Source organism: Ranitomeya imitator, chromosome 1 (genome assembly GCF_032444005.1).
Source record: "Ranitomeya imitator isolate aRanImi1 chromosome 1, aRanImi1.pri, whole genome shotgun sequence".
NCBI classification, from domain to species: Eukaryota; Metazoa; Chordata; class Amphibia; order Anura; family Dendrobatidae; genus Ranitomeya; species Ranitomeya imitator.
Window position 1 is genome coordinate 336,090,592 of NC_091282.1, and position 21,105 is coordinate 336,111,696.

The following is a 21,105-nucleotide window of genomic DNA, read 5'->3' on the forward strand; positions in this document are numbered from 1 at the left end:
CCAGCAGGGGAGGACAGAATTTACATCAATATGGGAATAAACAAATCACACATAAAAACACACCATAGCTGCCTACCACATATAGTGATTATACATTCTAAGGACAAATGTAGAAACCCTATACAGTGGGGGAAATAAGTATTTCATCTCTTGCTGATTTTGTAAGTCTGCCCACTGACAAAGTCATGAACAGTCTATATTTTAAGGGTAGGTTAATTTTAACATTTAGAGATAGAATATCAAAAATAAAATCCAGAAAATCACATTGTATACATTATATAAATTTATTTGCATTTTGCAGTAAGAAAGTATTTGATCCGCTAACAACCCCTGACATCCTTAGAAAGCTCTTTGGTCTTGCCCATGTTGTAGAGGTTATAGTCTGACTGTTTAATTGAGTCTGTGGACAGAAGATGACTATGTAACACAGCTGTAACGAGCAGGTAACGAGTTGATTAGGAGAGTCTAACTTGTCTGTAGGAGCCAGAACTCTTAATGGTTGGAAGGGGATCAAATACTTATTTCTCACTGCAAAATGCAGATACATTTACGTAATTTATACAATGTGATTTTCTGGATTTTATTTTTGATATTCTATCTCTCAAGGTTAAAATTAACCTACTGTACCCTTAAAATTATAGACTGTCCATGTCTTTGTCAGTGGGCAAGCTTAGAAAATCATCAAGGGATCAAATACTTATTTCCCTCACTGTATATGAGGGGGAGTAAATCAATTGAAATACAACAACTCTACACAAAAGCCAAAACTTTGAAAATGTGAATTAAGTGTAAGGAACCCAACATAGCTACCATATCACCATGACCATGACGCGTTTCTCCATTATAATACTGGTTCATCAGGAGGTATGTAATTGGTGTTCCATTCTGGAAGGTTTGTCAGGGTAATTCCCCAAAGACATCAGCATGTCTGTCCACAGTGTAACCACCCTATATATATCTTTTCTAATAGATCACAGGCAAATGGGAGTGGCTAGGAAGATCTATCATCCCATGTCTCTAATATATCCCTGCGTCTTCCATGTATGCATTCTTACTCAAAACCTCCTGTCTCTTCATGTAATCCTAGACAGACTCGATGTTGCGATCAAGGCTCTGTGTGGCTATATCACCACTTCCAGGTCTCCATGTTTGTCTTTATGATGAAAATAGTTCTTAATGCCATTGGTTGTATGTTTGGGGATGTTGTTCTGTTGCAGTATAAAATCGTAGCCAATCAGACGCCTCCCTGATGGTATTCTATGATGGATAATCTATTTCCCAGCACTGAGGATACCATTAGTCCTGACCAAATCCCCAATAAGATTTACTGAAATCCACCCTAAAACTTGCAAGGAACCTCTACCATGCATCCCTGTTGCCTGCAGGCACTCATTATTGTACCACTCTCCAACTCTTTTGGCAAACTGCCTTCTGTTACATAAATCAAAGAAATAGATGGGAACCTATCTGCCATAAAATTACAAAAAAAATTTTTATTGATACAATGTTAAAAGATTCAACGTAAAACCAATTAGTATGGGGACAGCAATATGCAAAAAAAAAAACAGCCAAAAAAAGGTACACAAATTACAGGTGAATCAGTGTTTGTAATATCCTTAGATATATTCCATTGTCAATCCCTATAATGGTAACTGCCTCCACGTGATTCAGCCACAGAAAAGGTATGAAAAAGTTTTCAATTAGTACATGCACACTCCCTTGGAAAAAGCTTAAACGCGAAACGCGCGTCAGGGGTGCCACAGTCATTTAAAGGTACAGTACTCACTATCTTTACTTCCATCCCTAAAGTTACCTATCCCTGTTCCTTACTATCATGCCCCCTTTTTTTGCTGTATACACCATAATTAGGCACTAATTTAAAACTTTTTCGGACTTTTTCTGTGGCTGAATCACGTGGAGGCAGTTACCATTATAGGGATTGACAATGGAATATATTTAAGGATATTACAAACACTGTCATGGGGCTTGTTATATTTGGACTACTTCACTATGTATGATATATAAAAAAAGATTTTTGGAAGCTTCATTGCTCCACAAATTTATAAATATTTAATCTTCACTCCAATTCTAATAGTAGCTCCATTCTTAAAGGTGATGATTCACCTGTAATTTGTGTCCCTTTTTTTGGCTGTTTTTTTTACATATTGCTGTCCCCATACTAATTGGTTTTACGCTGAATCTTTTAACATTGTATCAATAAAAAAAATTGGGGGAATTTTATGGCATATAGCTTCCCATCTATTTTTTTGATTTATGTAATGTTAGGAAGTGCCATGGACCTAGGCATGGTATACACTCTTTGAAGTTTGTCTTCTGTTACAGCCAGACATTTCATAATTTGACTCATCAGTGCAGAACATCTGCTATCATTTTTCTGCACCCCAGTTCCTTTGTTTTTGTACATTGGTGAGCCGCTTGGCCTTGTTTCCAAATCAAACATATTGGTTTTAGACACAATTCTCCGGTGAAGGCAACTTCTAGCCAGACTTCTCTGAACAGTAGATGGGCATGATGGGTATCATTAATTGCTGCCAATTCTCAACTGATTGCACTATTGGATTTAATTCTATTTCAAAGGGAAGTAAGCATGATGTGTCTTTTATCTATTACATTAAGTTTCCTTGACGACCACTGCATGTAGAGTCCTCATTATTGACATTTCTTGATGCCCTCCATGCCGAGACATATAATCAGATACTTATATATCATGCACTAATATCAGGGAAGCGTCCGATTGGCTCTAAAGTTATTCTGCAGAAGGACAGCGATTCCAAACATACAGTCAATCTCATAACAAACTATGAGCTTCAAGATGAGCAAGGATTCCTGGGAGTGATAATATGGCCCCCATAGAGCTGTAATCTCAACGTCATCAAGTCTGAGTGGGATTATATGAAGCGACAGAAGGATTTGCACACATCTACATACACAGAACATCTGTGGTTAGTTCTTCAATACCTCCAAACAACCACCCTGCCAATTTTTTCCAAAAAATGTGTGCAAGTGTATGTAAAAGAGTTTATGTACCAGCAAAGCTTGTGCAAAAAGGACAGTTTTTAGCATGAATGTGATTACTTATAATTAATCAAATTTATGTTAAAAAATGTCCTTTTTGCATAAGCTTTGCTTGGATATTTTGATATTGTCCTTGGGCATATTTGACATATGCATTTAAATAAAATTTTCATCATATACTCGGATATAAAGCTAAAAATTGGTGCCAGCCTAGCCCAAGTCCATATTTTTCTCTGCAGCTTCCAAAGTTATCCTTACAAATCGTTTATGCATGAAATTATTTTTCTTTGATTTCTTTCACGCTTTTCTTTATGGTAATGTTTGCAAAACTGCATTCAAAGGAAATCTTGTACAGAAAATATTTGTTTGCTGAAGGATCGTGATAAACAAAGAAGAGTCTTGAAAGTATCTCATGTTTAACAATAGTCTCTACTGGAATGTATTGAAGATTTACTCATTGTCAAGCATCCAAATTCCACAGAAAATGAATCAAGTGATAGAAAAACACCAGACCGACATCTGTTTAAAAGAAATAACATGACAAACTTTCATGCTTTATACCTGCTATTAACTGAATGCTAAGCACTTGCACTGTGTAGCGGTGCCTATTCAGTGCATGGACCATGTTATGAAGTGTTCTGAACGTATGGCCTCAGGATCATTGCTTCTCCCATTTCCACTCCTACGTCATCCAGGTAAGTGGCAGCAAAACCCACATATAAGAGGAAAATTATATAAAATAGTGCAGACTGTTAGAAAAAATGCTTTTATGTCTCATTAGAGCAGATAATGCATATAATTCATTTCTATAAAAGTGACATATTTCTGTACTGGTCTTTCAAAGCTGCCCTTGTGTCATTTTCACTCTCTTCATTTATCTGTTAACTTCAGTGGGTATAATCTCAAAAAGTTGACAGAATAACACCTCGAAGACACTGGCAACTTCAAAATCAGTCCAATTAGCACAATACAGTTCTGGCAAAAATTAAGAGACCACTGCAAAATTTTCAGTTTGTCTGATTTTTCTCTTTATAGGTATATTTTTTGAGGAATAGGTAAATTGTTCTTTTATTCTATAAACTACTGACAACATGTCCCTGAAGTTCCAATCAACGCATTTTGTATTTTTTTTCTGAAAATGAGAAATGGTCAAAATAACAAAAAATGCATTGCTTGCAGACCTCAATTAATGCAAAAAAAACCAAGATCATAATCATTTAGAAACAATAATACTAATGTTTTAACTCAGGTAGAATTCAGAAATCAATATTTTGTGGAATAACCATGATTTTTAATCACAGCTTTCATTTGTCTTAGCATGCTTTCCACCAGTCTTTCACACTCCTTTTGGGTGACCTTATGCCACTCCTGGCACAAAAATGTAATCAGTTCTTCTTTGTTTGATCGCTTGTGACTATCCATCTTCCTCTTGATTACATTCCAGAGGTTTTCAATGGGGTTCAGGTCTGGAGATTGGGATGGCCATGACAGGGATTTGATGTGGTGGTCCTTCCATGAGGTGGTCCTTCCATGTGGTGGTCCTTCCTTGATGCGGCTTGATTCATACGTCCTTTATAAACATTAACCTGCCCAATTCCAGCCTTGCTGAAGCATCCCCATATTATCACTGATCCTCTACCAAATTTCACAGTGGGTGCAAGACACTGTGTCTTGTACGCCTCTCCAGGTCTCCGTCTAACCATTAGACCACCAGGGGGGCAAAGCTGAAAATTAGACTCATCAGAGAAGAATACCTTACTCCAGTCCTCTATGGTCCAATCCTTATGGTCTTTGGCAAATGTCAACCTAGCTTTCCTTTGCGTTTCATTGATGAAAGGCTTTTTTCTAGCTTTACATGACTTGAGTCCTGCCTCTAGGAGCCTGTTACGAACTCTTCTTGCCGTGCACTTCACCCATGCTGCCATTTGCCATTCTTTTTGTAGGTCACTTGATGTCATCCTGCAGTTGGTGAGTGACATTTGAATAAGATGATGGTCGTCCTAGTCAGTGGAGAATCATTTTCGCCCTCTGCCGGTCTGTAGCTTTGTTGTCCCCAATGTCTGCTGCTTGACCTTGTTGTAATGGACTGTCATCCTAGAAATTTTAAGGATGGAGGCAACATGACGCTCACTGTGTTCCTCTGCTAGTAAAGCCAGAATTGAGCTCTTCTTTTCCTCACTCAAGACTTTTCTTTTCAACTCCTTTGTCATGATTAAAAGTTATTTTTTCATTCCTATTACTTTTGTGATATCACTAGCACTTGTTTTGCCATCCAGCTTATCCTGTTGCAAGAGGATTGTGAACACCACAGCTGTGTATTTTATACTTACCTTCATTAAATAAGATTTGGTTCAGGTGATCACCTAATCAGAAGCATATTAAGTAGAATGAGGTGTACTCTGGTTGTAATTCAACTGACACTGGAATGGAATGGCTGTCAGACTTGTAGAGAAGCTGATTTTTATAAAATTGTGCAGCGGTCTTAATTTTGCCAGAGCTGTATATTACAAATCCTGTGTAGGTTTGTTGGAAATGCAAATACATTTAACATGCAATGCTAGTCTGTTTTTTATTGAAACAATCTTTCTCCTCTATTCTCTTTCGTTAGTTAATAGAAATTGCCTTTTAGTTTATTATCACTGAGATACACATAATTATAAACCGTAAAGTCAAAGCCTATCTATAGTTCTGATTTACCGTACATTAATTTCTGTAAAATGAGGAAATATGAAACTCTGGAACAAAGGCATTGACAGCTCCACTTTTTCCAGATACCTGAAAAAGCAACAGTGTTTTGAGTTGTACGGTTGAATAGAAGACAGGGAGGAGGGGGATAAAGCTTCAGTTTCCCTCTGATTCTGTGTTGGTATATTGTGAGAGGTCAGGAACAAATGTGGCAACACAACATTAGCATCCTACAAAAAGAGACTGTCTATTCAGCTTGTGTGGAGGAGGTAAACAGGAATTTTCAAATGGAATGCTGGAGAAAGATGTAGAAAGTGACTATGTCTTCTAATAGCCAAAGTATGCTTTCCATATTACCCCATTGCCTAAGCTAAATTAGTGCGGTGTGAAGAGGAGGGGACACAGACACTTTAAGTTTTATAACAGGATTGCTCTGTCATGCTTGTTCTTTACCACTTCCACTTCCTTAAACGGCATGCTTTTAATCCCTTAATGACCTGTGACATATATTTTCCTCACAGGTCATGTGTGGAGTGTATAGAGAGGGTTCAAATGCTGAGCCTGCTTCATACCAGGCAGATGCTGGCTGTGATACACAGCTGCCATCTGCCTCTAACTGCAGTAACTGCAGCTACCTCCAATCACTGCTGTTTAACCATTTAATTACAGCTTTCAATAACTTACAGTGGTATGTAAATGGATTGTTTGCATTGTCAATGTGCTGGTGCACCAACCCTATTGGCACCCTGCGATGTCAATGCAAGGAACCTATTAGTTACTGTGGCAGCCTGCTGAAGGCCCCCATGGCTACCATAAAATTCTGCATGTAAAGTGCAGTAATAATGCAATAAAAAACTATTAAAATGTTCTTATGTGCTCAAAATGGTATTAATAAAAAATGTCAACTTAGTGCACAGAAAACAATCCTTCATACAGGTCAATCTACTCGAAGAATAAATATGAGTCTTTGAAAATAGCGACACAAACAAAAAATCTTTAACCATTAAAATATTTTTGTCCTAACAAAGCTTGTAGAATGTGGAGGTATGCTCCCCTCCGTGAGCTGTTTCCAGTAGTAGTGCCCTTATTCATGTGACGCTTTCTCTGATCTCTTTTTTTAATAATCTTTTATTTTTTATATAGCGCTAACATATTCCGCAGCGCTTTACAGTTTTGCACACATTATCATCACTGTCCCCGATGGGGCTCACAATCTAATTCCCTATCGGTATGTCTTTTGAATGAGGCAATGTATGTCAGGTGAGTAACAGTCTGCACAGCAAAAGACCAGTTCATAAAGTGTCCACAATGATAATTCCACAACATCAACTTTGATATCATAGATGTGAGGCATGTAGAGATGGCTAGTCTTATTCCTCAAACTCATATGCTCCGCTGGCATCAAGAGAACAAGAATCCTCAACTAGATAGCCATGTGTTGTCGCAAAGGCTAGATGCAGCCAAGAGTCCTGTTCTACGATCAGCTAAACCCAGGTCAGTGGAGATGTGATGCCATTTCTCAGGGGTGACTTCAGCAATTTCCACTGCCAGTAAAGCAACACAAAGCATTGGTACAGAGTGTGCATGTTTCAGGGTTAGAATGGTCTTACCCAAGATAAATCCACAATGCACATTGTTGCTGGCTTCTGAGGTCTTCACATAGGCTACTGCAGCTATGGCCTCTGTAGATGCATCAGAGAAAATGTGGACTTCCCTGACAGCAGCTGAAAGGAACTTTAAGGAATAACAACGTGGGACAAGGAGGTGTTCTAAAACCTTAAGAAGATTCTTCCATGTTTACTACCTTTGTTGTTTTTGGGACGGTAGTGGAGTGTTTCAATCCGTGTTTTCAGCAGTAAACTGTCTCAGTAGTAGCTTGCCTTGAATGGTGATGGGTGGTATAAATCCAAGAGAGTCATAAATGCTGTTTACAACAGATATGACTCCTTGTTTGGTGAAGAGTTTGTTGTACGCTGACACCTGGATTGTGAATGTGTCCTGTCTAATGTTCCACAGCAGCATTGCATGGGAGAAACATCAGAACCCAGATCGAGGTCCTTCAAGCTCAATGCATGGTTCTCAGATGGAAATGCTTTCATTACCACCTGGCTGTTGGAGATGATCTTATGAAGTCTGAGGTTTGCTGCAGACAGCATTTCCTGTGTTCTGGTGAGCAGATCAATTGCCTCTTCATGTGTGGGCAAAGACTTAAGTCCATCAACTACGTAGAACTTCTTTTCCACAAAGTTCTTTTCCTGGACTGTCTGTCTCAGTGCAAAGATTGCCACAGCAGGTGAGGGGCGGTTGCCGAAGATTTGTACCTTCATTCTATAATGTTACCTCGTTGTGAACATCATTGTCCTTGTGCCAAATGAACCTGAGATAGTTTCTGCTGTCTTCCCTCATGATAGAATAATGAATCACTTGTTGGATGTTGGCCATTACGGAAACAGGTTCTTGTCTGAAGTACTTCTATAAGGCTGCTGTTTAGGTTGGGTCCAATGAGGATCAGACGTTATTGAGAGAGATCCTTTCATACTGAGCACTGGAGTCAAACACCACTTTGAATTGGATAGGCTTGCAAGGGTGATAGGCTTGCCAAAGGATGAAAGATTGCAGCATTCTTATTCCTTTAGGGGTGATGCAGGCTCTGCATTATCTCTGTCAAAGATATTTTGCATGAAGTCAATGATGTGTTTCTCCATATCTGGTTTCCTCTTTAGGGTGTGTTTTAAAGATTAATTCTGTGCAGTTGCTTGCCACAGATTGTTTGGAAACTTTGTTCTTGGAGAAGAAAAAGCTAAGGGAACTACCCAGCTGTTGGAACCACCCTGAGCGAATTCCTTTTTCATAACCTTTATGAATTCTTTGTCCTGTCTTGCAGGTGTCTTCACTTGTAGAATTGAACGCCATTGACCCGAGACTGCATCACAAAATGTCGTCATGGAGTTCTTGTTGGAACTATCACTTGACTTCTCCACCCAATAATGATGTGAGCATGACTGAAAATAAGTGCTATAGTAAGAGACTTGGCACTCAACGTTCAGAAAAAATTAGAGCTTCCTTTTTGTGGTGCATCCAGACAAATAATGAACGTTTTCGGTCCGTCACAGGACTTCATCAGAACATTCTTTGACATGAACTGGATGTAAAGAGGTGCTCAGTGTAGGTAAATGAGCGTCCGGAATATCATAGACTGCTGCACTGGATAAGTGCTGGAAGTACCGCTGGACTTGAGCAGAAGGGTAAAGCGCATCAGGCAAGGGCAAACAAATTGCAGGTGAGCAGCGCTATATGTCCTGGTACATATGTTCCGTGCAACAGGAAAAACGCTGTTTTTCTGAATATTGAGTGCCAAGTCTCTTACTATATCTCTACGGGTTGGAAACCTTACTTGAGCACCAGAAGCACCACTACTATTGAGTGCCGTGTTTTTCTATATTATGAAAATAAGTGCTGCCACCATTTGGAAAGATATGAGTTTTACATGAGAAAATCTTTGTAGACTTATCTATGCAGACACCATTACGGTTTCTATGATTGACCCTTGGGATAGAGCAGGCATATTTTCACACACGACTTGTCTTAGAGGCCTTTTGTGCTTGAAGAAGACACACTCCAAACACTTCATAGTAATGCTACAGTCTTTAGCAAAGTGAAAACAAAAGCAATGAACTGGAAAATAAGTTGGTGTGCATGCAGCTTGTAGGCGTATGTTCCCACTGGCCACTAAACAGACAAACCCAAGACAAAAACAAAAAGAGCAAATACCCTGCAGTAAATAAATAAATATCAATAGTGCATGAAAATAATAGAGGGTACTTGCTTAAAATATTTTTGATTAAAAAAAAAACATAAAGGCCATCCCACCACATCACGGTGTTCCTATTTGGGACAGTCCTAACCTCAACCTCTAATATTAAAATCTCACCATGTGTCTAATGACACATCTGTGAATAAGGGCTGAGAAGGACCAAGGCCCCAAATAATGGACACCCAGCAGTGAGGAGATTTTGTAATGTAAATGTAATGTCGCATTGTGACGCATGTGGGGGTGCACGCAAGCATCCCAGAAGCAAAGCATCACAAAGCTAAGCTTCATGATACAGCAGTTATTCCATGGCAAAGAACTAACATTCATCTTCTCTCTTCACACCGGTATAACTTCCCACCTCTGCTTGCTGTCTCATCTGCTGCAATAGACTCTTATGGTATAACTTCCCACCTCTGCTTGCTGTCTCATCTGCTGCAATAGACTCTTATGGTATAACTTCCCACCTCTGCTTGCTGTCTCATCTGCTGCAATAGACTCTTATGGTATAACTTCCCACCTCTGCTTGCTGTCTCATCTGCTGCAATAGACTCTTATGGTATAACTTCCCACCTCTGCTTGCTGTCTCATCTGCTGCAAAAGACTCTTATGGTATAACTTCCCATGCTTGCTATCTGCTGTGTCATCTGCTGCTTTACCATCTAGAAACATATTTTAATGTGTCTGCTAATTCACTGGTATAATTCATTTGGTGCATTGTACTTAAAACTCACTGTTGCATATCCATGACTGGGATCAGTGTAGATCTTATCTGGTGGAAGGTGTCAAAATAGATGTTGCCAGGCTGAATATCTTTGATCATCTAAAAAAAAAAAATCCCTGGTGTGCTGGCTCCAGCTGCCAAATTATCCCCAACCAGTTCCCACAACCCATCTCTTCTGACTCAGCAGTCTGGACTATAAATTTTGAAACATCCTTAGGGGTGCACTCATGTGGGGGTGCACACAAGCGTGCCAGAAGCAAAGCGTCACAGAGCTAAGCATCATGATACGGCAGTTATTCCATGGCAATTAGTCAGGGCAGGAGTCAGGTAACCCACACTCTGCACTCCCCTCTATCCATGTGCTTTATTCCTATCCTCCTATATTCCCTTGCAATCCACATTCACCAACCAATAGCCCCTCCATGACGACTCATATACATCAGCTCCTCACTCCTTGCCTCTCCCATGTACAGCTCCCATGCACTTCTCACCTTTCTGAAAAACCTCAGCCCATCTTGCCCAAACTCTCTGCACAAAAAAACTTCATACAATTCCAAAAACTACTTGCTTGTTATCTTCCTACTCCTACTGATTTCAGGGGACATCTCCGCCAACCCCGGTCCACCATCCACCAACCTCAACCCATACCCTACCTCACATAGAAACCTTAATAATCTTACTAATATTACTTGCAATCCTTCATCTCCTTCTTTTAATTGTGCCCTTTGGAATCCACGGTCTGTATGCAACAAGCTTCCTTTCCTACACAATTACTTTCTGAAAAACTCTCTGAATCTGCTGGCCCTCACGGAAACCTGGATTCAGGATTCTGACATGGTCTCCCCTGCTGCCATTTCCCATGGTGGCTTACAATTCTCACATTCCCCAAGACCCACAAACAGACATGGTAGTGGAGTCGGCATACTTCTCTCCCCACAATGCACCTTCCAGGTCATCCCCCCAGCTCCATCACTCTCATTCCCTTCTTTTGAGGTCCACACCATCAGGATCTTTCGTCCCCTCTCCCTCAGAGTAGCGGTCATATACCAGCCCCCAGGCTCACCCACCCACTTCCTGGACCATTTTTCTGCCTGGCTGCCGCACTTCATGTCCTCAGAACTACCAACCCTTATCCTGGGAGACTTCAACATCCCCATAAACAGCCCCACTTCCACATCTGCATCCCAGCTTCTATCACTAACCACTTCTCTAGGCCTCTCACAGCTCTCAACCTCTGAGACACACAAGGACCGTAACACCCTTGACCTGGTCTTCGCCCGGCTCTGCTCAATCTCCTACCTAGATAACTCACCGCTTCCCCTATCTGACCACAACATTCTCTCCTTCACACTCACAAATCCTCGCCCACCCCAGCACACTCCTACCTACCGCACATTCAGAAATCTACATGCCATTAACCCTCATACACTGAAAGTACACTCATCATTGTCCCCAATCTCTTCTTTTTCCTGTCCTAATCTGGCTGTACATCACTTCAATGACACTTTTAGAAGCACCCTTGACCAAGTAGCACCCCTCACCCTCAGAACCTCCAAACACAGAGTGAAACAGCCCTGGCTCACATCGCAAACCCGATTTATCCAGCGATGCTCTTGGTGTGCTGAACGCTTATGGAGGAAAACACGCACACCAGAAGACTTCATACACTTCAAATTTATGTTAAGAACCTATAACTCTGCCCTTCAGCTCACCAAACAGACCTACTTCACCACCCTGATCTCCTCACTAGCCAACAACCCCAAGAAACTTTTTGACACCTTTCACTTCCTCCTCAGGCCAAAAGCACAAGCCCCTATCACAGACATCTGTGCTGATGACCTGGCCTCCCACTTTATAGAGAAAATAGACAATATCCATCAGGAAATCGGCTCCTAATCACCAAGTTCAGTTACTCCCATCCCTCCCTGCATTTCCCCTGGCTCACTCTCCACATTCGATCCCATCACAGAAGAAGTCTCCAGGCTCCTCTCTTCTTCTCGTCCGACTACATGCACCACCGACCCCATTCCCTCACACCTCCTCCAGTCTCTCTCTCCAGCCGTCACAACTCACCTAACTACAATCTTTGATCTCTCCCTCTCCTCTGGCATTTTCCCCTCCTCCTTCAAACACTCTATCATTACTCCATTACTAAAGAAACCTGCTCTTGACCCATCCTGCCCAAATAGCTACAGACCAGTCTCCAATCTCCCCTTCATCTCTAAACTCTTGGAGCACCCAATATACTCCCGCCTTACCCGTTACCTCTCCACTCACTCCCTCCTAGACCCTTCACAGTCCAGTTTCCGCCCCCTACATTCGACTGAAACTGCACTCATCAAAGTGACCAATCACCTTCTGACAGCAAAACGTAACGGTGACCACTCTCTGCTCATTCTTCTCGACCTTTCTGCAGCTTTTGACACTGTTGACCACCCTCTCCTACTCTCTAGGCTCCAGTCACAAGGCATTAGGGACACTACTCTCTCTTGGTTCTCTTCTTACCTTTCTGACTGCTCCTTCAGTGTTCTGTTCTCTGGCTCCTCTTCCTCTCCTCTTCCTCTCACTGTCAGGGTACCTCAGGGCTCAGTCTTTGGACCCCTTCTCTTCTCCCTGTACATGGCCCCAATTGGACAGACCATCAGCAGATTTGGCTTTCAGTATCATCTTTATGCTGATGACACACAACTATACACATCATCCCCTGACCTTACCCCAGCTGTACTACAGAACGCCACTGACTGTCTGCAGTCTCCAGGATCATGTCCGCTCTCTATCTGAAACTCAACCTCTCCAAAACTGAACTTCTTCTTCTCCCGCCATCTACTAACCTCCCTAAATCTGACATTTCCCTCTCCATGGATGGCACCATAATAACACCCTGGCAGCAGGCGCGCTGTCTGGGTGTTATGTTTGACTCCGATCTCTCCTTCACATCCCATATACAATCTCTTGCCCACTCATGCTGCTTACACCTAAAGAACATCTCTAGAATCCACCCTTTTCACACCATGGAAACAACAAAAACCCTGTCACCCTGAGCCACTCCCATCTGGACTACTATAATGCTCTATTAATTGTCCTCCCCCTCACGCGACTTTCCCCTCTCCAGTCCATCCTTAATGCAGCAGCCAGGGTTGTCCATCTGGCTAATCGTTACTCGGACGCGTCCGCTCTTCGCCAGTCATTACACTGGCTGCCCATTCATTACAGGATACAATTTAAAGTACTTTTTCTCACCCACAAAGCTCTCCACAGTGCGGCACCCCCTTACATCTCGTCCCTCATTTCTGTCTATCGGCCCAACCGACCACTGCGCTCTGCAAATGACTTTCGACTAACCTCTGCGCTAATCCGTACCTCCCACTCCTGACTCCAAGACTTCTCCCGTGCTGCACCAATCCTCTGGAATGCTCTACCCCAAGATATTAGGACCATCCACAATTTGCATAGTTTTAGGCGCTCGATCAAAACACATTTGTTCAGAGCAGCCTACCACGGTCACAAATCAAACTCATTTTATGTTTGTGTGTGTGTAGCCCATTCACTATCCCCATCTATACCCCACCCTCTGAAGATGGATGGACCGTCATTGTAAATACATCATTGTAAATACATACCTGTACTTTGTATCTCCCCCACCTCATTGTAGATTGTAAGCTCTCACGAGCAGGGTCGTTTTATTTTGCTTTAATTATTGTATTGTTAACGTTGTTACTTATGTCTGTTGTGTTTGATACTGTTAAACTGTAAAGCTATGCGGAATATGTTGGCGCTAAATTGGAAGTCGACATTGACTGTTAGGATTGCTACTTCCAATAGGTGGCATTAGAGTTCTAGTCCTCTTCCTCTCTGAAGAGACAATTTGCATATTTCCCAGAGGAGCATTGCGGCTTTATGTCTCCTCACCTCGACATGCTTATCATGCCACTCTCCGCAAGGAGAAACGATACTTCTTGGATCCCTGTCAGACGCCTCTCAATCAGCCAAACCAGATCTCCACTGTCACGATTGGACTAGCGGGTAAACTGGGACCAGGGGCACCTTTCCTGGCCCTAACTCTAGGGGGCGCCCTAACTCGCCCTGTTCCCTGGGATACCTCAGATGGCGAGGATGCCGGGGCCTCCGCCCTCGCCCTGTCTCCTGACTGCCGCCCTGCGTCTGTCCCCCTCAACACCCGGGGAAGAGAGGTGCTACCGTGTACAAGAGTACACCAACCCGTCAAACAGGGGAACAAAGACAAGGGTAAAAAGAAAACTCCACTAACGCAAAATATGCTCTCACAAATAAGAAAGGTATCCACCAGGGTGTGAAGGATGGGGAAGGTAAATAAAGCAGGTAAGGATGAGGAATTTTCCAAGCGTACAAACCATACAACTGTCACACAATAAATTCCTCCAGCTCTCCAAACACCAGCTCTTCACTACTCCAGGTCTATCAAGCAAGTGCTATCTCAGACAAAGATCTGACCAGAAGGCCTAGCTTTTATAGGAGAGAGGAGTGGCTAACCGAGCACAGCTGAAAGCAGGAATTTCCACATGGCCTATTAACCCCTGTCCTGCTGAAAGAAAACAAAACACCTTTAATAGACAGGAGAAGTCATTATTCTCAGCGAAGAAGCAGAAGCCGTCAGACACCGTGGTCTTCTGGTACTGCTCTGTTGCGGTAACTCAGTGATATCCACATTGCACTTATGAGGGGCAGTACCCCGTAACACAGTGTCTGCAAATTGAGATTTTGGTTTGGCTATTATCCTAAGTCATGTGACAAGGCTCGTTAAAGAGTCGACATTGACTGTTAGGATTGCTACTTCCAATAGGTGGCACTAGCGTTCTAGTCCTCTTCCTCTCTGAAGAGACAATTTGCACATTCTATTGTGCAAATGGAATAGACAACAGATGGAAATTATTGGCAATTATCAAGACACGCTCAATAAAGGAGTGGTTCTGCAGATGAGGACCACAGACCACATCTCAGTACCAATGCTTTCTGGCTGATGTTTTGGTCACTTTTAAATGTTGGTTGTGCTGTCACACTCGTGGTAGCATGAGATGGACTCTACAACCCACACAAGTGGCTCAGGTAGTGCAGCTCATCCAAGATGGCATATCAATGCAAGCTGTGGCAAGAAGGTTTGCTGTATCTGTCAGTGTAAGAGATCTCACAGGGAAAGGGGGGGAGGGAAGAGAAGGACCCTGCAGGGATTGGCTCTCTGGCCCCAACAATTGCCTCAGCTCAGTCAGGGAACTGCAAATAGTCGCCAGAAAAGCTTCCCTTATAGGTACGAGTTAGTGAGGTGCTCCCAGTGAGGGGGGATATATATCACAAGTCCAGCCTAGGGATATATATCTAAACCTCCTGGCTATCACTGCCAGAGTTCCTCACTAAAACAGTATGGTATTCTGCCACCAGTTCCTCATTTAAAATAAGCCCCATCAGACAGCAGGCTTATATCGGGTCAGGAACCAACCCTGCGGTAGCGTATAATATAACCAGTGGAGCGTGCAGATGTGGGGATTCATGGATCGAGATAAAAGAGCAGCCCAAGATTAATTTTAGACTTAATCGCTGAGGAGGCGCACTAGAAAATACAGCTATACATACAAGAGCAAATATATACAGTCAGGAGTGTAGTACAAGGATAGGGTATAGATAGGTTGCGAATTACCCTGTTATGTAGCATATGACCACAGGGAAGTGCTGATGGATCACAGGTCCAAATCTTAGATACAGGCTTTGTGGGCTGTGTCAGCAAACGTATCCTCCGGCCATCAGAAAAACTCAGTACAAAATGAGGGGCTGCCTTATATCTACTAGGCTGCTACCTCACACATCTACTCCCACACCTGGGTGGTGCAGCCTACCTCCTCCCATGTCTGAGAATATGATTTTCTGCCTAGAACTGTGGCTGGCCCAAAACTTTGCGACCGAAGCTCTGAATGGATTGTTTGTACCGCCACTGGATTCCGCTGGATGTTATCTGTACATAGAGACTAAATATGACTACCGTATGTAATTACTGCTAACTATGCTTTTATAACTCCACAATCCAGAGTGCTGCAGGTGGCTAAATAATATGGGCAAGTGGGGAAAGGAACGCCGATTATGTGCTCGGCTCATCAAAGAACTATTGCATTTTGTTATTATAGGTCATTTTACTGATTCCATACCTAATAGCCTTGCTGTGCCATGTGCTTGGCCACACAAAGAGGTTCAGGTTGCTATAGCTGCAGAAGAGTTTGCACCCTTGTTCTAACAGCTTCAAAAGAGCTTCTCCTAGCTCATTTAATTAAAAGAAAACAATGAGCTTGTGGAATCCCAAGGGTGGGGGCACATTTCAGGAGTGGAAGGAGATGTCCTAAACTTAAAATCCAAAATGTATTCTCCCTTGTCCCTCACAGTCAGCGTAGTGTCCAGAGGCTGGAGGTGCTACCAGGAGACAAGCCAGTACACCAGGAGTCATGTAGGGCCTTAATAGGGCAACAACCCAGCAGCAGGACCGCTACCTCTGCTTTTGTGCAAGGAGGAACAGGAGGAGCACTTCCAAAGCCCTGCAAAATGACCTCCAGCAGGCCACAAATGTGCATGTGTCTGCACAAACAGTTAGAAACCGACTCCATGAGGATGGTCTGTATGTCCAATGTCCACAAATAGGGGTTGTGCTCACAGCCCAACACCGTGCAGGATGCTTTGCATTTGCCACAGAACACCAGGATTGGCAAATTCACCACTGATGCCCTGTGCTCTTCACAGATGAAAGCAGGTTCACACTGAGCACATGTGGCAGATGTGACAGATCCTGGAGACGCCGTGCAGATCGATCTGCTGCCTGCAACATCGTTCAGCATGACCGGTTTGGCAGTGGGTCAGTAATGGTGTGGAGTGGCATTTCCTTGGAGGGCCGCACAGCCCTCCATGTGCTCGCCAGAGGTAGCCTGATTGCCATTAGGTACTGACATGAGATCCTTAGACCCTTTGTGAGACCATATGCTGGTGCGGTTGGCCCTGGGTTCCTCCTAATGCACTACAATGCCAGACCTCATGTGGCTGGAGTGTGTCAGCAGTTCCTGTAAGATGAAGGCATTGAAGCTATGGACTGGCCCACCTGTTTCCCAGACCTGAATCCAATTGAACACATCTGGGACATCATGTCTCGCACCATTCACCAAGGTCGCACCACAGACTGTCCAGGAGTTGGCAGATGCTTTAGTCCAGGTCTGGGAGGAGATCCCTCAAGAGACCATCCGCTGCCTCATCAGGCGCATGCCCAGGCATTGTAGGGAGGTCATACAGGCACGTGAAGGCCACACACTACTGGGCATCATTTCCTTGTCTTGAGGCATTTCCACTGAAGTTGGATCAGCCTGTAATTTCATTTTCCACTTTGATTTTGAGCATCATTCCAACTCCAGACTTCTGTGGGATATTAAAATAGTAAACATACTTTATTTCAATCAATAGGTAAACAAGAAAAAACAGTATTATTGAGATAAAAATAAAAAGATATATGCGGATCCAAAGTGCAACAGATATAATCGATCCAGACTCAAAAACAGGCAGTGTCAAGGGTCATTAAATGTAGCGTACATAAGGTGCAAATTGTAACCAAGAGCGTAGGGATGCTTCTAATATTATAAGGAAAAGTGCTAATGTGCTTTAGTGCAAGAAAGTCTAAGCAGCAAAAGAAGGCTGTGGGAATAGGGACTATGGGACTATACCTAAATGAGAATGATCTTAGTATGCTATGCGGCTTAGCTAGGCTCCAGAGAGGTGAACAAGTCCTATTCAAACAACCATAGAGATTGACCCTGAAGAGTAAGGCACAGTGGCAGAGACACATTACCTGTGAGCCGTGGAGCGATTCCCCGATGCGCGTTTCGCGTGTAGCTTTTACGAGGGGTAAGGTGCAGGGATGGCGTGTTTGCAGCTTATATCATGTGCGGACATAAGGGGCAGCGGCTGGGGCGGCGCTCCCGCCGGGGGAATCCGCAGACATCATCGGGCCTCGGCGTCATGTGGCAGCGGCGCTCCTCCCCGCTCGACGCGTCAGAGCGGGGAGGCTGTACCGCTCCACAGCAGACGCATTGCCCCGGCAACGCCAGAGCTGGAAGCCAAGCGGGAGCGCACACCGCTGCAAGAGCGGCTTCTAAGTGAAAGGTATGCACAGCGGGCGGTATTCATGGGACTAATTGGGAAAGAGAACGTCTATCTGAGATGAATAATTCTATCAGGGAAAGCCAGATAGTGTGAACATATTAAGAGAAAGGAGTGCAATGCTATCTAGGGGGAACAACTCTATCACGGAAGGCCGGATAGTGTGACTATATAAAACAAGAGTCCAAAAGTGGCCTGCACTTAGGGTTACAGCGCAATAGTGAAAAAATCAGTGTATTATGGAAGAGGCAGAGCTGCAAAAGGAAAGCTGTCTGCCAACATAAAAAGGGGTGTGAGGAAACAACGGAGGTAAAAAGGAGAAAGGAAAAAGAAGAGGTGGCAGATATGTCATATTAAGTTGAATAAAGAATTTTTACATTACATAAAGAGTTTTTCGTATATATGAGTAAATTCCAATATACGCAGAACATGTGCTAAGTGTCTAAAAGGGCGCAGAAAAACATATAAAAACAACATAACATAGACGTTTTCAAGATTCCATGATAGCGATGTGTAGTCCCCAAGAGGAGTAAATTGTTCCAGTAGAGTTCGATATAGTCCTGAGGTGCCAGCAGCAAGTGCCCAGTGTGTCCGCATTATTCAGCAATGGAAAAAAGAGCATGATTAGGATGTTGGTATTAGAATGTAAATCTGTTAGAGAGAAGAAAATACAAGTATTAAAATCATGATAAAACAGCTAAAAAAAAATATATATATATAAAATATGTTAGAGAAATGGGGCGAAGCTGAGAATTTCATTTAACCCGGAAGGCTGGACCGAACCTATCCTGTGGATCCATCGGGCCTCTAATTGGGCAAGGGATTTCCTCCAGTTACCTCCTCTGGCATCTATATGAATTTTGTCTATGCCCATTGCTTTTAAAAGGGATGCGTCACAGCCATGTGCCATTTTAAAGTGTTTAGGTACTGGTTTAAGGAGAGCAAGATCCTCAACTTCACGGGCATTTACAATATCCCGATAGTGCTCCCTAATCCTTGTTTTCAGTGGTCTTGATGTGAGGCCGACGTATATTTTTTGGCATGGACAGAAAAGGTAGTAGACCACCCCAAAGGTATCACATGTGATGTGTTGCGTAATGGAGAACGTAGTCTTACCATCTGAAGATTTGAAGACAGTAGACCGTAACATAATGGGACAGGCGATGCAGTTGCCGCAGGGGTAAAAGCCCCATTTGGGTCCTTTCGACGAAAATGCTTTGTCTGGAGTGGAGCCAGGGTAATAGCTCCGAACCAGTTGATCCTTGAGGTTTGGAGATTTCCTGTAGGTGACAGAGGGCCAGTCCGGGAGGTGTTTGGAGAGAGTGTGGTCAATCTTTAATAGTGGCCAATATTTTGTTAAAGCTCCTTTCATATCCCTCCAACTGTAATTGTATGTAGTAATGAAGCGAATTTGCGTGTCAAATGTGGGTTTGTTATGGGGTTTCAACAAGTCCATGCGGTTAGCCCTTTCAGCTCTTTTTAGGCCCCTCTTTATGCTCCTATTCGAATATCCCCTATCTTGAAACCGAGTGGTTAAGGCAGCTGCCTGCTCATTAAAGTGCCTGTCATCTGAGCATATGCGCCTTGCCCTGAGAAATTGCCCCATAGGTATACTGGAAATGAGAGGCCGGGGGTGAGAGGAGGTGGCATGCAGAAGTGAGTTTACCACCGTATCTTTGCGGTATATACTGGTCTCTACGCATCCACCTGGGGAGCCTAGTATCTGAATATCTAGGAAGTCGATGTTGATTTGGCTATGCTTGTGTGTCAGTCTGATGTTGTACCTGTTGTCATTCAGTATGCCGATGAACTCAAGGAGGTCCTGCTCTGGGCCCTGCCACACCATGAGGATGTCATCTATGTAACGGGCCCAGAACAGGACCCGCTCGATATGTGCCACAGGTTTGGAGAAAAATATGTCCCTCTCCCACATGCCCATAAAAAGATTTGCGTAGGATGATGCGAAAGCCGCACCCATCGCGGTCCCCTGCTGTTGTTGATAGATACTCTGTTTAAAAATAAAAAAATTATGTTCAAGGGCAAACCTAAGGAGGGTGACAAGAAAGTTGACAAAATCGGGCTGGTGTTCAGACATTTCGAGAAAGGTTTGTGTGGCCCTTATACCGTGCTGATGCTGGATGGAGGTATATGGGGATTCAACATCCATTGTTACCAACCACATGTCGGGGTCTAAAGGGATGCCCTCTATTTTCCTGAGGACGTCACTGGTGTCCTTGACGTATGAAGGGAGATCCGCGACCAGGGGCTTAAGATGGTGATCTAAATATTTACCAATAATTTCCGTCAAACTGCCATTGCCCAAAACAATAGGGCGTCCAGGGGGATTGTGGGCGTTCTTATGGATTTTGGGTATAAAATATATACATGCCATTCTGGGATAGAGTGGTATTAGATGGTTTTTTAACTCTATGGTTATAAGGCCCTGATCAAATGCTGTGTCCAAGATGTCCTGCAGCTCTCCTTTAAATTTGACCGAGGGGTTGAAAGTCAGTTTTTTATAACAGGAGGAATCCCTTAACTGTCGAAAGGTCTCTCTCTCATACATTTGTACGGGCCAAACCACTACATTGCCCCCCTTATCAGCCTGTTTAATCACGACCCCTTTTAGTTTTTTAAGTTCAGCAAGAGCTGACCTTTGCGAGTAGGTCAGATTGTGGTTGGTCACAGGAATTTT